We start from the raw sequence: 15,335 nt of genomic DNA, 5'->3' as shown, positions 1-15,335 counted from the left end.
CAAAACAGCGTCCTGTTGCTCAGAGACGCAAAACAGCACTGTGGCAGAGTTTGAAATGATTTTTTGTTGGAGAAATAGAGCAAAATCTGTAAATATGTTGTCTACAATGTAATCTGCTGTATAAAAGCAATATCACTTTTGTAATCATGCTTGCTTTTGGAGAAAAAAAAAACATCATTCTTCATGTGATATTAACTATATGAAATTATATAAATATACATTTTCTGTCCCCTATATTAAATTATGTGATAATTATAAATGTATTTTAATAGACTGATAAATGCATGCAGTGAATGATCATGAACGTGCAATTACAATTACGATATTATCGCAGAACATACATATTGCACACCCAATGTTTAGATTTTTATAATGCATTGTCTTCTTATCAATCCATCAGTTCACATTTAAAGCTCTGTGTGTTTGCAGGGTAAAAACATGGGTCGATTTTCGCATTGTTCTGAACTCTGAAACGACAACAGTTGTATTTAAAATGCTCATTCATTCTCTGGAGCGTTTGGTAGAATATAACTGTTTCCCCGGTAACAGCAGAACACAAAGCAGCGCAGCACTGGACTTCGAATGTGCAGCACTCATGTTTATTTAATGAAATCATAATGTTAGTCTTTTGAAGTTTAAGCATTACATTCAGCCATATCCAATGACCAAATCTGGTCTTTCCGTCCCCAAATGTAAGACCTCTTGAAATCATAATTAAGACTTTCTTGTACAATTTAAGACTTTTTAAGACCCCACAGAAACCCTGTTTACACTCAAAAAAATGCTGGGTTAAAAACAACCCAACTTGGGTTATTTGGCAACCCAGCTGGTTGGGTTCAATGTTTTTACCCACTATGCTGGGTTGTTTTATTTAAGTCAACTAATGTTTAAAAATGATTATGTTTAAATAATTATAAAAAAAAAAAAAAAAAAAAAACTGTCAACTGTGAAAACTATGTCATTGACTATTATGCTGCTAGACCAGCTAGATCAACTGTAAACCAGCAAAAACCAGTCAGAAATTCATTTAAACTAATCCATTCAGAGCCAACAGGGCTCCTCTGTTTTTCTATGCTAAAGACTGAACACACATACGGCTCTTTAAAGACTCTGCAAATTAAGAAAATGGTCCATTAAAACTCAATGGCTGTGCTTCAGCTTGATGCGGTTTGAAAACACCAGAATAAGTGTCCCTGGATTTCAATGTGCTGACAGAGTGGCACTGGTGCTGATCCCAGATTGCATGCTGTGAGAAACAGAGGTGTTGAATGGTCCTGCTAGACTTCAGATCCATCTTCCAACCTGCCAACAAACATCTTTCTGTCTCGGTTGCATCAGTCACCAGCCAAGAGGACTTTCAGCAGCGCATGCCTAAACAACATGTGATCTCCATTTAAATACTTTCCAGGGTGAAGGCCGCCTGAAGCATTTCCCACTAGAGAGGACTCGCTGTGTGGGCTGTCAGTATTGATTTGGGCTGTTAAAAATCCTTGCCGGCTTTTGATGGAAATGTCAAAGCCGTGCTAATAAAGTGGCTCTGTGTCATTAATTCAGAAGGAGAAAATGGCTCCACACTTCCATAACATCACTTAAGGGGAGAAAAATGCAATATTTCAGACACAAAAGCAATTTACTTCTGGAAAATCCCTTCAATTATGCATTAGCTCCCAAAAGAATCAGTCTTCCCAACTGCCAAAGAAGCTGTTTGAGAATAATATAGGTCTCAACTCTAAAAACAGACAAACCTTTACCAGGGCGGCTGGTCTGGCAGACTGTTTTATACTTAATAAGCTGTGACAGCACAATAATGGTTGAAAATGGAGGGAACTTTCAAGCCTTATTCACAGAACCAGTGGAACGCTTTGTTAATTTGGTGGGTTAGGTTTGTCTCCAAGGGCACAGTAGACACAACTTTAGACTATACACTAAAACAGGCCAAAACTCACAGTCATAAATGTGTAAATCTGGCTCTCACGTGAATGGCACACAGCACAAACCTGAGGCTGATGTTGTTTGCGTGGAACTGCCAGGAAACAGCAGTCAAAAACCCATAAGAGAGAAGGCATAAACCAATCCCTGATTTACAAATACTGTAAGCCACGCGGATCTAAGTCTGTTCCAGTAAGACGGACACAAATGTGCCAATCTTACTAGAATTGACTGTGGTATACTTATGGGTCAAAGACAAGAGTGTCCATAATAAGGAAAACCTACTTTGAAAATGTGTGGCAAGTCTTCTTTGTATTCATACTGGTTTCATATATTTTTAAATCTGGGCATTAAAACGATAATGATAATTATCGCGATATAATTCTCCTCGATAAAACGATAACAAGAGTTTGAAAAATGTTCGATATGTGACCTGTGAGGGCAGAATGAATGGCCATTTTAATAAAAAATTTGTTATTTTTATTTTACAAGTCTTTCAAAATGATGTATGACTTTTTTTTTTAATCTGATGAAAAATGACTGAGCTACAGCTGTTTAAAATCGAAGTCAGCAAAGTAAATTTAGAGAAAAACTGATTTAAAGTTTTCTGAAGGTTTAAAGTTTCCAAAGCAAAATCACCCAGCAACATTTTTTTCTTAATGATCATTACTAGATTAATAATCACAATATAGCAAATTTTTATTTTATCTTTGTTGTTATAAATAAGAACTGATGCAAAAAAGAACAGAAGTGAAAAGTGTATTACTTTTGTCGTTTTATATCTAAACATAAGCATTCAAGTAAGAAAACATAGTAAAATGTAAAAATCATTCAAATGTATTCGTTACAAATGAATTTATTATTAAAATTACAAAAGCAGTTCAATCAAGAGCAGAGAGCGATCCCCTCATTTCTTTTATCGTTTCATTAACATTAAAGCTGCAGTCGGTAACTTTTGACGCTCTAGCGGTTAATAAACAGAACTGCTTGCGTCTTGGTTCAGGGTTACTCCGCCGTAGTACCCCCGAAGCAATGTAAAATAGTCCGAATATAAACACTTATTATAGATGTACCCTAGTGATTCAGGACAGGCTAAAAACACGGTTTGGAAAATGGATTCATGGTGTACTCGATTATTATATACATTTTGTAAATTTTGAACACAAAAAAAGTTACGGACCGCAGCTCTGATTGGTTGTTTCTTACCGGGAGCGGTGAATTTCTGCAAATGGCAATAGGACCACTGGGAGGAGCCAGAGGAGCTTGATTTTTTCAGAGATTATCTGTCTCATATTCTACTGTCAGGACAAAATGACAGGTTTCACAAATACATTTTTACAAAAGTTTCCTACTTCAGCTTTAATAGGATAGGCAGCCTTTATTAAGACATAATGTAATGCATGGATCTAACATAATGTTACACATCAGATGTTTTTCCCCAGCCGTTCCCTTAATTTTCACTTAAGATATAACAGATTATGTTTGAGTGAATAATTAAATATATTTAGCCTACTCTAAATCTGTGTATAAGTGTATTGTGCGCCGGTATGCGGGGGCTTTGGATGACAGTCAGCACGAGAAGCGTGATAAAGGTAGTCCTCTCAGAAAACATACAAATAAAGAATTTAGATGTTTAATTACTATTTGGAGCACTGGGATCCCGAGTCGAGGGCTTAATTAACACATTTTTATGAAAACATTAAAGGGGTCATCGGATGCCCATTTTCCACAAATTTATATGATTCTTTAGGGTCTTAATTAAAAGTCTATAACATGCTTTGGTTAAAATTTCTTAATGGTAGTGTAAAAAATACTCTTTTTACCCAGTCAAAATCATCTCTGTTCACAGCAACCTGTTTTGTTACATGTTCCTTTAAATGTTAATGAGTTCTGCTCACTCCGCCCCTCCCTTCTGTGGGGTGAGGAGCCGATCTCATGAGACAGTTTACTTTAGCTGCAAAACTTGCTTACTAGCACATTATTAGGAAAGGCAATTTGCAAAGATTCTTAAAAAAACCTTATACTCTCTTCTTCTGTAGGAAAAGCTGGATCACAAATAATTCGTTCGAACAAACACATTTGGGTAGATTAGGGCGCATTCCCTTCACAAACAAACGTAATCCTCTGTGTCTCAGATGTCAGGAGTAAATGAAGACTGCTATATTCATTATTACATCCAACAACAGAACACCGCTATCGCAACAGAGACATTCTTGTCTACATCTGCTCCAGCATTGTAACAAAGGCAGCCGGACTGTTCATAGCTTATTCAGGGCAGGTCTAATGTAAGACGGCCATGTCAATCAACAATCGTGGGAGTGGCCTTGGTCCGTGTGACATCACACAGACAAAAAGCTAAGAACAGTTTGATTTGAAAAAGGGGATATTATTTTTAAGAATTAAATAAAAACCACTGGGTAAATTTTTTCCTTATAGGGTGGATGTGTACACACTGCCAACACACATTTATGTTCAAACAAGATGTAAAAGTGAATTTTGCATCTGATGAACCCTTTAAATTTGACCATAATCAACATTTTTCACTTTTTTCTGTGGCTCAAAATTAGCCTGAAAAAACTAAGAATTAAATTTCTATATTGATATTTATTTTGTTAAGAAAAAAAATGACTGGAAAAGTGTAAAGAATTCAAAATGTGAAGTGTTTGTCACATTCTGACCAAGAGTTTAAAATCACAATTAACGTTATGGGTTCTTCAACCTTAATTTAGGAGCAAAAATCTGCTTTTAAACTTATAAAGATTAGAAATTTATCATAATTATCGATAGCAACTTACATGAAAAATGTTGATATTTTTTTGGCCATGTTGCCAAGACCTATATGTTATTTATTTATTTATTATTATTATTTCTTTATTTTTTTACTATTTCAAAAAAAGGTTTTCATGTAATGATTTTTAAAATGTCATATAACGCAACCGTCAAGTCAAAAAAAGAATAACATATTTTCCTTACAAATAGCTTAAATATAAAATATTTATCTTGAAAAAAAAATTATCATGATTTATTAATTTATAAATATAATTAAGGGATTTTACAACCTGAATTAACAATTACTTAGATTTGCATACATTTTTTTATATAAAAAACAAGTGAATAAAAAATCATAAAATCCTATAATAATAATAATAATAATAATAATAATGCTAATATACATAAAATATGAGTTTAAGGAAGTTAGTGGCCAAGAAATCCCAATGGATTTCCATTATATAGACAAAAAATACAATGGAAATCAGTGTGATCCAAAACTGTTTGCTTATCAAAATTCTTCAAAATATCTTCTTTTGGAGTCATACAGGTTTGAAAAGACATGAGGTTGAATAAATGATGTCAAATTTTTCATTTTTGGGAGGACCATCCTTTCATTGTATGTATGAAATGCATTTTTTTTTTGTATATTTTTGGACATGTCTTTGACCCACATAATAAATGATAGAGAAATACCACATGCAATAGTCTTCTCTTTGTACATTTCTTAAAAATAACCTGTCTGGGCTCCATTAACTGACTCCTGTCTGCCAAGAGCTTGACTTGGGGATATAATTCAAAGAATGCCGTCTGTGTCCAACACACCCAATTAATAGACAGCTTCCATTAACATGTAACAGCATGTATCACAAACAGGCTAAGCCTTGCTCCAAGATTACACAGCAGAACATGTATTGTGCTCATATAAAAACATCTTTCAACCATACATTGAAAGCAGGAAAGGCATAGGACTGATAACGAGAATCTGTAGCACCGCAGATGGGCAAATGGTGTTGTATTAGGGACTGTTTGAGAACTGCAGGTGGTTCGTCACCTTTGTCTAAGAAGGGGCTGCTTTCACAATAGTGCTCATTATGAGGCATCTTCACGCTGTGAATTTGACATGAACACTTCCTCTGTTGGATCACACTGTATGAAAATAAAATGTTACTTGTACGCAGATGGTGCGCGGGTTTGAAAAGAAAATAGACAATAAAAGGAAAATTTCAAACATCTGACATCCAAGATCAAATAGAGCACAAGGTCTCAAATCACATGAAAGCCAAATTTCCCCCCAGCCCCCAAAATACATTAGACTCTACAAGGGTTTAAACAGAAAGATGTGATTATTTCTGTAGGAATTAGTAGAAATTCTTCCCAATATGAACAGGAAAGGTTCAAGTCTTACAGTCAAGAAGCAGCAGGCTGTCAAAAGCTTTAAATAATACAATATATTACACCTCAACTTATTTAAGTTTGTCATATAGTTTGCCATTATTGTAGATGCATGCTCTTGGATATTTACTGCTGGTATAGATTAATATGATTTATCTAAGAATATAACCAAGAATTCTTATTACTGGCAGTAACACCTAAAAGGTCGCTTTCAAAAAAGGTCTTATTAATTTCACAATATTCATGGAGGGAAAAACTAGATCAATCCCAAACTGCATATTTCCAGGAAAAATTAAAAAACTCATGGAAAAAAAGACACTGTGAATGTCTCTGAGGTTATTGCATCCATCCTTCAAGATTTTCCTTTCTGATGCATCAACTTGATTAAAGGACCCCTAGGAGGAGTTCAATTTGACTGAGATTTATAATGAATGACAACTTCAATTAAATGAATCGCATAAAGTTACTATAATAGACTTAATAGTCTGACTAAGGGCTATTATGATGCTTTTTTTTAGTCTGGTAGTCCCTGGTTCTCATCCACTTTCAATGTATGGAAAAAGCAGCTCAGAAACCTGCTAAACATTTCCTTATGTGTTTCACAGGAGAAAAAAAATATACACGTTTGGAACAAAGTGAGGGTGAATAAATGATGACCGAATCTTAATTTTCAGGTGAGATTTAAAGCCTCAGTTACACATAAACAGCCATCCTTTTGGAGGGATGTCTCATCATCTTTACCATTCACACTTGCAACAAAGTCTTGAAGCCAAAAAGTGCACGTGGGTGCGTAAAGTGTAAACTCTGGCCTGCCTTCACTGAGTGGTTTTCTTTTTTTTTTAAAAAGAGCACTTTCATCCTCAGATGTCGAATGATCAGATATAAACAGGTCATTGACGAGAGCCTAAAAGCCGCAGCTATATATGATGACGCACAGATTGCCTGAGAGCAGATGAACTTGACCTGCCACGTGATGTCCTAAGGCCTGGACACAACCCATGTCTCTGCTGCTCCACCCAACCACACAAAGGCTACTGGGATTATAAACCCCCCACTTGTTCAGGATAAACTCAAATCTTCATAGTTTTTCCTTCTCCAAGGCAAAGTGAAAAAGAAAAAGCTTGCAATAACAATAAAATGACAGTCAAATCCCGTTCTTTGTGTTATGTACCAATAAATACAAATGATCCTTTCAAAAGTGCCTGGCAACAGACAGAGACTGGAAGGGGCCTGCAGTTTTCTGATAGGGCCTGCAGGAATGAGAGAGACACGGAGGAGCAGAGAAAGAGCTGGTTATGCACACATGGGGTTTACCCACCACAGTCTGCTCTTTCTTCCAGAATCAGCAGCCAGGAAACAGAGAAAGAATGAGAAAATAAAGGTAAAAATATCATGAATTAAGGTAATTTGATTCTCCAGAAGAGCTGGATCATCAGTTTTCATTTCCATTTCTTTTTGTCATAATGTCATTCTCTCTACTTGTTTTAAACAGCCAACAAATCCCCAATCTACTTTTTCATCCCTTAATTTCCAGACACAATATGCTGGTGCTCAAGTAGCTTCACAGGCTGACTGACAGGCCTTTTGCTAAATCAAAGCAAACATTAATATGGTCTCATAAAAATCTGCTGACAAAGTAATCATTTAAATAAGATCCGTTCAAGGGTGTTGGGAATCTTCTTTACTGAATGGATTGCTCAAAAGGAATTTGGAAGTGAATGCACTCCCTGTGATCTGACAGAGGTCTCACTTTTCTGTATGATAGTTTGGGATAGGTCTGAACTAGTCTATACTTCCTGAAAGCAATACTGCAAGAAAACCTTTTTTCTTCACTTGACTGTTCGAATACTTGCTACAGTATGTTGCATACATGAAAAAAGCATTTATGCACACCTAAAAATGTATGCACATAAATGAATTAAAATATCAATAGCAGTTGTATAATTAGATTTTAATTTATTCCTGTGATGGCAAAGCTAAATTTAAAGCAGGCATTACTGAGGTCTTCAGTGTCACATTTTAATATACTGATTTGGCACTCAAAAAAAATCTTAATATTAATGTTGAAAACAGTTGTGTCTTAATATTTTATTCTGTCTTTAAAATGAAATGAATCTTTATTTATAAAGATTTAATAAATTTTTGTATCATATTTTTTTCTAATTCCTAATTATTTGATGAATAACAAGTTCAAAAGAACAGCATTCATTTGAAAAATAAATAATGTTACTACTGTCACTTTTAATCAATATAATGCCTTCTTTCTGAAAAAAAAGTATTAATTTAAAAGCAATCTTACTGACCCCAGACCTCTGATCGATAGTGTACTACTAATACTACTTTATATAATGCCATATTGTCTATGCTGTCAAGAAGTAGGTAATTCAGCCCAAAAGATGCAAAACTGGTATGTAAACAGATTACTAAACACCTAGGAATGAAACTGAAATCTTAAAAGATTGAAAAGCATAAGAAATAATATGATCTTGTGTATGAAAGTGGTGTAACAACTTAACATGAGCTCAAGGGAGATGAGTGACAGCCTATTGGAACAAATCCCTATACATAATTCAACACCTATTCAAAGAAAAAGTAAATTGCTGTTTTTATCTGACAGTGGCAAGGCAAAATGAGAGACACTAGGCTATGGTAAAGTGTGTGGACCCAAATCACCCAAGCTTACGATAAATCCACAAATGGGATCATACTACTCCCACACAACAGTCTAATCTGAGGTCAGAACAGAGGAGTTTACCTCACACTGTAGCATCTCTAAAAAGCCAAAAATGATGACTGTTAACATGCTTGAGAAAGCAACCTATCTTTTTTTTTCAGAACGAGAACTCTAAAATTTTCAAGCTCAGTACAGAAGTAAATGACCATATTTATGCAAATCTATGAAGTATTAAATGAGATTCAGTGTGCATTGTAGTCACCAGATGGCTGAATGTTGGCCCCATCATCTTCACAAAAATCTGCATGCAGCATGCTGTCTTTGTGTGTCCACTATTTTATAATTAATTTTGAGCAGGAATTTTAATGGACAGATGTAATAATTGTAAATGCAAGTAACTTCCCTGAGGTCAACTGGGGAGGAAATTGCACCTGTTCTTTAAACCAGGAAACTTAGCAATTATGACAGGGGGGATGTGTTCCTGTATTCCCTGAGCTATACTTTCACCTTCACTTTAATAGCTTCCAGGGGCTAAATACTCAGTGCCACTGGTAAGAGAATGAATTCATGTAGAAAAAGCTTTTTAAGTCCACAGATTTTTTCCAATGTTAGAAGTATGCTTTTGATTTGTAGCCATTCAAATAAATAAAAAAAATGATCAGTTTCAGGAAAGTCAGGTGTTTCAATTGACTTTTTTTCATGTGCACCATGCACATTCCTGCAGCTGTAACCACTAAAATTTGAAACAACTTTAACAAACATGAAGACTGTTCTGTTAATTCATAATTTACTGTTAAGAATTCAATAAATAACCGTATAATCTGCGTATAGATTTTTTTTTTTTTGCATAACCACATAACATTTCTGCAATAATTGCCCAGTTAAAAAAAATGTTTCATCGATTCATTTATTATAAAACTTGTTCTTGCTCTTTTATTGGTTTGATTGTTTCTATTGACCTCATTTGTAAGTTGCTTCGGCATCTGCTAAATGATTCAGTGTTAATGTATACTACTGTATATAGAGTAAGAGAGCTAAATATATATATACTGTATACAGTTACAGACCAAAAGTTTGGAAACATTACTATTTTTAATGTTTTTGAAAGAAGTTTCTTCTGCTCATCAAGCCTGCATTTATTTGATCAAAAATACAGAAAAAACAGTAATATTGTGAAATATTATTACAACTTAAAATAATAGTTTTCTATTTGAATATACTTAAAAAAAAAAAAATTATTCCTGTGATGCAAAGCTGAATTTTCAGCATCATTACTCCAGCCTTCAGTGTCACATGTAACATCCAGTCTATCACATGATCATTTAGAAATCATTCTAATATTCTGATTTATTATGAGTGTTGGAAACAGTTCTGCTGTCTAATATATTTGATGAATAAAAGGTTAAAAAGAACTGCATTTATTCAAAATAAAAAAAATTCTAATAATATATATTCTAATAATATATTTTCTTTACTATCACTTTTTATCAATTTAACACATCCTTGCTGAATAAAAGTATTGATTTTATTTAAAAAAAAGAAAGAAAGAAAAAATGACTGACCCCAAATGACTGACCAGTAGTGTATATTGTTATTAAAAAATATTTATATTTTAAAAACATGTGCTTGTGTAAATTTGATTCATCAAAGTATCCTAGAATGATTTCTAAAGAATCATGTGATAATGATCCTAAAAATTCAGCTTTGCATCACAGAAATAAATTATAATTTAAAGTATAATAAATTTAAAAACAATTATTTTAAATTGTAATAAAATATCACAATATTACATTTTTTTCTGTATTTTTGATCAAATAAATGCAGGCTTGATGAGCAGAAGAAACTTCTTTCAAAAACATAAAAAATAGTAATGTTTCCAAACTTTTGGTCTGTAATATATATATATATATATATATATATATATATATATATATATATATATATATATATATATATATGCATATTATTATTATTATTATTAATAAACACAAATTTAATGAAACAGCAATTTTGTAAAAATAAATAAATAAATAAATAAATTGTTTTGGCAACAAAATCATTTAACATTATAACGTTTAAAATATGTGACAGCTTGACCCAGCCTGATATATATGGGCAATATTTTTGTTTTGAGATCATAACAGATGGCACAATACAGTGTAAAATATAAAACATTGTTCATATTGGTTGACATATTCTGTAGTCAATTCTTCTGGAACATGAAGAAAAGCCCCTGACTGAGGAGAATCCATGTCCATTAAAATGACTAAAGCAGTGACGCTCGTAGCACTTAATCCACCAGCTGCAGATTATCATGCAGCCAGATTACAGATGCATGCAATCGCTCTGCAAAACCATTTTACACAAGCACATATTTATGGGCTGTCTCCAAAAACGTGAGCTGCCTATCTAGATATCTTTTTGGACATAACAGCATATTTTTCAGTCAGCACACACGTCTAGGTAGAAAGCTCAAGTTTTTAAAACAGCCATAATTTCAGAAAATTAATGTGGTATTTCCAATAGCTGCATAACGCAACATGCACAATATGCTGTCTCTATTAAATGTATTTGGCATGCATTCAGCTGCACGTGAGTTGACACACATCTTAGTCTCAAACAGCAAAGATGCTCCATTTGTTACTATGGGTGCAACTTTAAACCAACTGACGTAAAGACACTCAGTGAAATAAAACCATACCTTCTGATGGACTTTCAGATTTTAGCAGCAGGGTTTGTTCATTAACCGGCGTTTAGTGTGATGCACCTTCTTCGCAGAGGATATGTAATGTCAAAGCATAACTAAACAGTACGGAAGCAATGTGATTTTATATAGTCAAATCCTAAATTCAAAGGCTGCAACAACGCTGCAGATGAAAACCATTCTGCTCGCCCCGTAAATTCCCACACTGACGTCTGTAGTTCAGTTTCGAGCTGTAGAATACGCCCACACGCGCTGAAAGAGAAAGAGTGGGCGGAGACTACAGAGACATGCAGATGTCACTAACCAATCAGCGCCGCTCATGGGCGTAAAACAAAAGCGAACTGCTTCTTCACGGCTTCACCGCAAAAGGATGCAGAAACCGCTGTTGTGCGTCATTTATGGCAACAAGAAGTACAACGTTAGAACAAACATTATTTCCTTGAGATAAAATTAAAATACATCCCTATATTTTAGGATATATTTTCCTCATGATGCACTCGTCATAAAATCTGCTCATAAAATGTAACCACAATATTTTCCAGGGGGTTTTTAGCATATGTTTGGTTTAAGAGAAAAATAAGGTCTTTGATTAACATTACTTGATGAGCCTTTGTTCTACATAATAAATGATAAATAATCAAAAGTCAAACGTGGATTCTGAAGCCACTGTGACTGTGACTTATATCTCTGTTGCAGTTCCAGTTTTATAACTACTTAGTAACCTGTTTCAGAAATCAAAATTTACATTTTAATTGTATAATGTATGTACATAAATGTGAAACATCAAGTATAACTTTACCTGATGATATTTCTATTTTTTTTTTACATAAATTCATCCAAAACTGCTCAGGGGGAAACCCTCAGCTAAAATTGTCTTGTAGGTTTTAGGACCACAAACTCATCAGCTACACTTTTTCCATGTATTCTTGCCCATATATTCTTAAAGTTTAGTCTTCAACTTGCACTTAATATACCTGTGGTACCACAGAAATAATCTATTAATAGCATTCATAAGCTTGATATATTAGCCAACATTCTGGATATACAGTGTGTTATATCAGCCATATAGAAATAATTGTGCTGTTATGTATATGACTTTCACACTCTACTGATATCTGTTGGTCACATTTTTCCATTTGCCTTATTATGTGGAAAGAATAAGATAGTAATCATAGCTCATGTAGTTGCACATGAGGGAAACTGAAGTACTTCAAACAGACAGCTTCTTGCGTCAGTGTTATTGTGCCGCCATAGACTAAATGTCACTGTAATGAGATGTAAAATGTGATCTCCCATCTGTGGATCCAGTTAGGCTGTTTAATTCAAAGTTACTATGATTTCTTTCAGAATGGAGACCCAGCTCAGTGTATTCATTGTTGAATTTGGACACAATGGCAACCAAAACAGGATTGCCACATAGAAAATTTACCAAATTAGAGGTTAATAGTGAAAATCAAAGAGAAGACTTACTATTCAGCAGGAATTAGCACACATTCAGAATATAGATAGATAGATAGATAGATAGATAGATAGATAGATAGATAGATAGATAGATAGATAGATAGATAGATAGATAGATAGATAGATAGATAGATAGATAGATAGATAGACAGACAGACGGATAGATAGACAGACGGATAGATAGACAGATAGATAGATAGATAGATAGATAGATAGATAGATAGATAGATAGATAGATAGATAGATAGATAGATAGATAGATAGATAGATAGATAGATAGATAAATCTGTCACACAAAAGTTTGCATTTTAACATTCAATAGCAAATACTTAAACTAATAACAAAACATACTTACAGTAGCTGATTCAAAAGCGCCAAATTGTCATAGCCAAGTCAGAATTACCTCCTCTCCTAGGTTCACAACACGGCCATCCATAAAATGCGTTGCTGTTCTATTGTAAGTAATCTTAATGATTCCTAAATGCATCTATTTTCGGAAGGCCAAATAACGTGCTTTTGCTTACAACTAGATACACACAAACATTTGGGCGTCATTTTGCAAATACTCTTTGGATTTGAGACCTTAGTCTTTGCAACATTACAGATCTTCTTTATGCACCAAGAGCTTGTAACACTCCAAAGAGAAAGGAAAATTTGAAATCACATCTTATGACCCTTTAAAAAAAATAACTACAATAAAGTCACAAACTCTAATTTAGCAGCCTGATTGCTGCAGGAAGAAAGCTGTTTTTGAAGTTGTGTTGTTGTAGTTTTTATGCTATGGTATCTTTTTCCTTACAGCATCAAAGTAAACAATCCATAAAATGGATGTGTGCAGTCCTTCAGGATGCCACCAGCTCTCTGCACAATGCGCTCTGTATAGATTTCCTGTATCTGGGGCAATGAGACATCAATCATTTTCTCCACTGTTCTCAAAATCCAGCTGAGATTGTGTCTCTCCTCCAATGTACAGCTGCCGACCCTCTCCACCTCAGAGCTGTTGGTTAGAGGGATATGATGATGTTGGCTTACCCTTCTGAAGTCTATGACCATCTCCTTTGTCTTGTTGGTATTGAGGGCTGTGAGTTTCTCCACCTCTTTCCTGTATGCCGACTCATCATTATTGGTAACAAGGCCAACAACAATGGTATCATCTGCAAACTTGATGACAGGCCATTAAAACGGGCAGTACAGTCATACAGTACAGACCAAAAGTTTGGACACACCTTCTCATTCAAAGAGTTTTCTTTATTTTCATGACTATGAAAATTGTAGAGTCACACTGAAGGCATCAAGGGCTATTTGACCAAGAAGGAGAGTGATGGGGTGCTGCGTCAGATGACCTGACCTGCACAGTCACCGGACCTGAACCCAATCGAGATGGTTTAGGGGTGAGCTGGACCGCAGACAGAAGGCAAAAGGGCCAACAAGTGCTAAGCATCTCTCGGGGAACTCCTTCAAGACTGTTGGAAGACCATTTCAGGTGACTACATCTTGAAGCTCATCAAGAGAATGCCAAGAGTGTGCAAAGCAGTAATCAAAGCAAAAGGTGGTTACTTTGAAGAACCTAGAATATGACATATTTTCAGTTGTTTCACACTTTTTTGTTATGTATATAATTCCACATGTGTTAATTCATAGTTTTGATGCCTTCAGTGTGAATCTACAATTTTCATAGTCATGAAAATAAAGAAAACTCTTTGAATGAGAAGGTGAGTCCAATCTTTTGGTCTGTACTGTATGTCAGCAGCGTGAACAATAAAGGACTCAGAACACACCCTTGTGGTTTACCTGTGCTCACAGTTATTGTTTTAGATGTAAAACTACCAACTCTACCAACTGTTTGTCTTCTCGCTGTCAGAAAGTTCATAATCCACCTATACTCCTGAATCCAGACCCAGTAGCAACAACTTTTCCACCAGTTGTTGAGGCAAGATTCCATTAAATGCTGAGCTGAAGTCAATAAGTAAGAAGTCCTGGCATAGGTGTTCTTGTCTTCCAGGTGTGTCAGTGTGAGGTGGAGCAGGGTGGAGATTGCATCCTCAGAAGAGTGGTTCGCTCTATACGCGACCTGAAGGGGGTCCAGATTTGTTGTGAGACGAGACCTGATATGACTCATCACTAGCCACTCAAAACACTTCATGTCAATGGGGGTCAAGGCTACTGGACAATAGTCGTTCAATGAGAATGAATTGGACTTTTTTGGGAGTGTGATAATAATGGAGCTTTTTAGACAGGTGGGTACACTGGCCTGGCCGAGAGAGATGTTAAATATATCACAAAAAACATCCTTTTATCGCTCTGCACACCCTTTTAGCACACAACAAGGGATATGTTCAATGCAGGATAATGCTGATTTATTATAGTAGATGAGCCACTGTTTGGCTAGAACATTTTAACATG

General features: G+C 34.9%; 1 protein-coding gene across 2 annotated transcripts in view; it reads right to left on the bottom strand.

Annotated features, from left to right (window-relative positions):
• The window catches only part of LOC132122146 (inactive rhomboid protein 1-like), a 43,497-nt gene extending 31,823 nt beyond the window's left edge, over positions 1 to 11,674 (bottom strand). For both annotated transcript variants that reach the window (XM_059532078.1, XM_059532079.1), the window contains exon 1: positions 11,469 to 11,674. The gene's annotated coding sequence lies outside the window, so the exon portion shown is untranslated. The remainder of the gene's footprint in view (positions 1 to 11,468) is intronic.
• Between the last annotated feature and the right edge of the window lie 3,661 nt (positions 11,675 to 15,335).

Source organism: Carassius carassius, chromosome 40 (genome assembly GCF_963082965.1).
Source record: "Carassius carassius chromosome 40, fCarCar2.1, whole genome shotgun sequence".
Lineage (NCBI taxonomy): Eukaryota > Metazoa > Chordata > Actinopteri > Cypriniformes > Cyprinidae > Carassius > Carassius carassius.
Note: the sequence above shows the minus strand (reverse complement) of the source record. Positions and strands in the feature narration are given on the sequence as shown.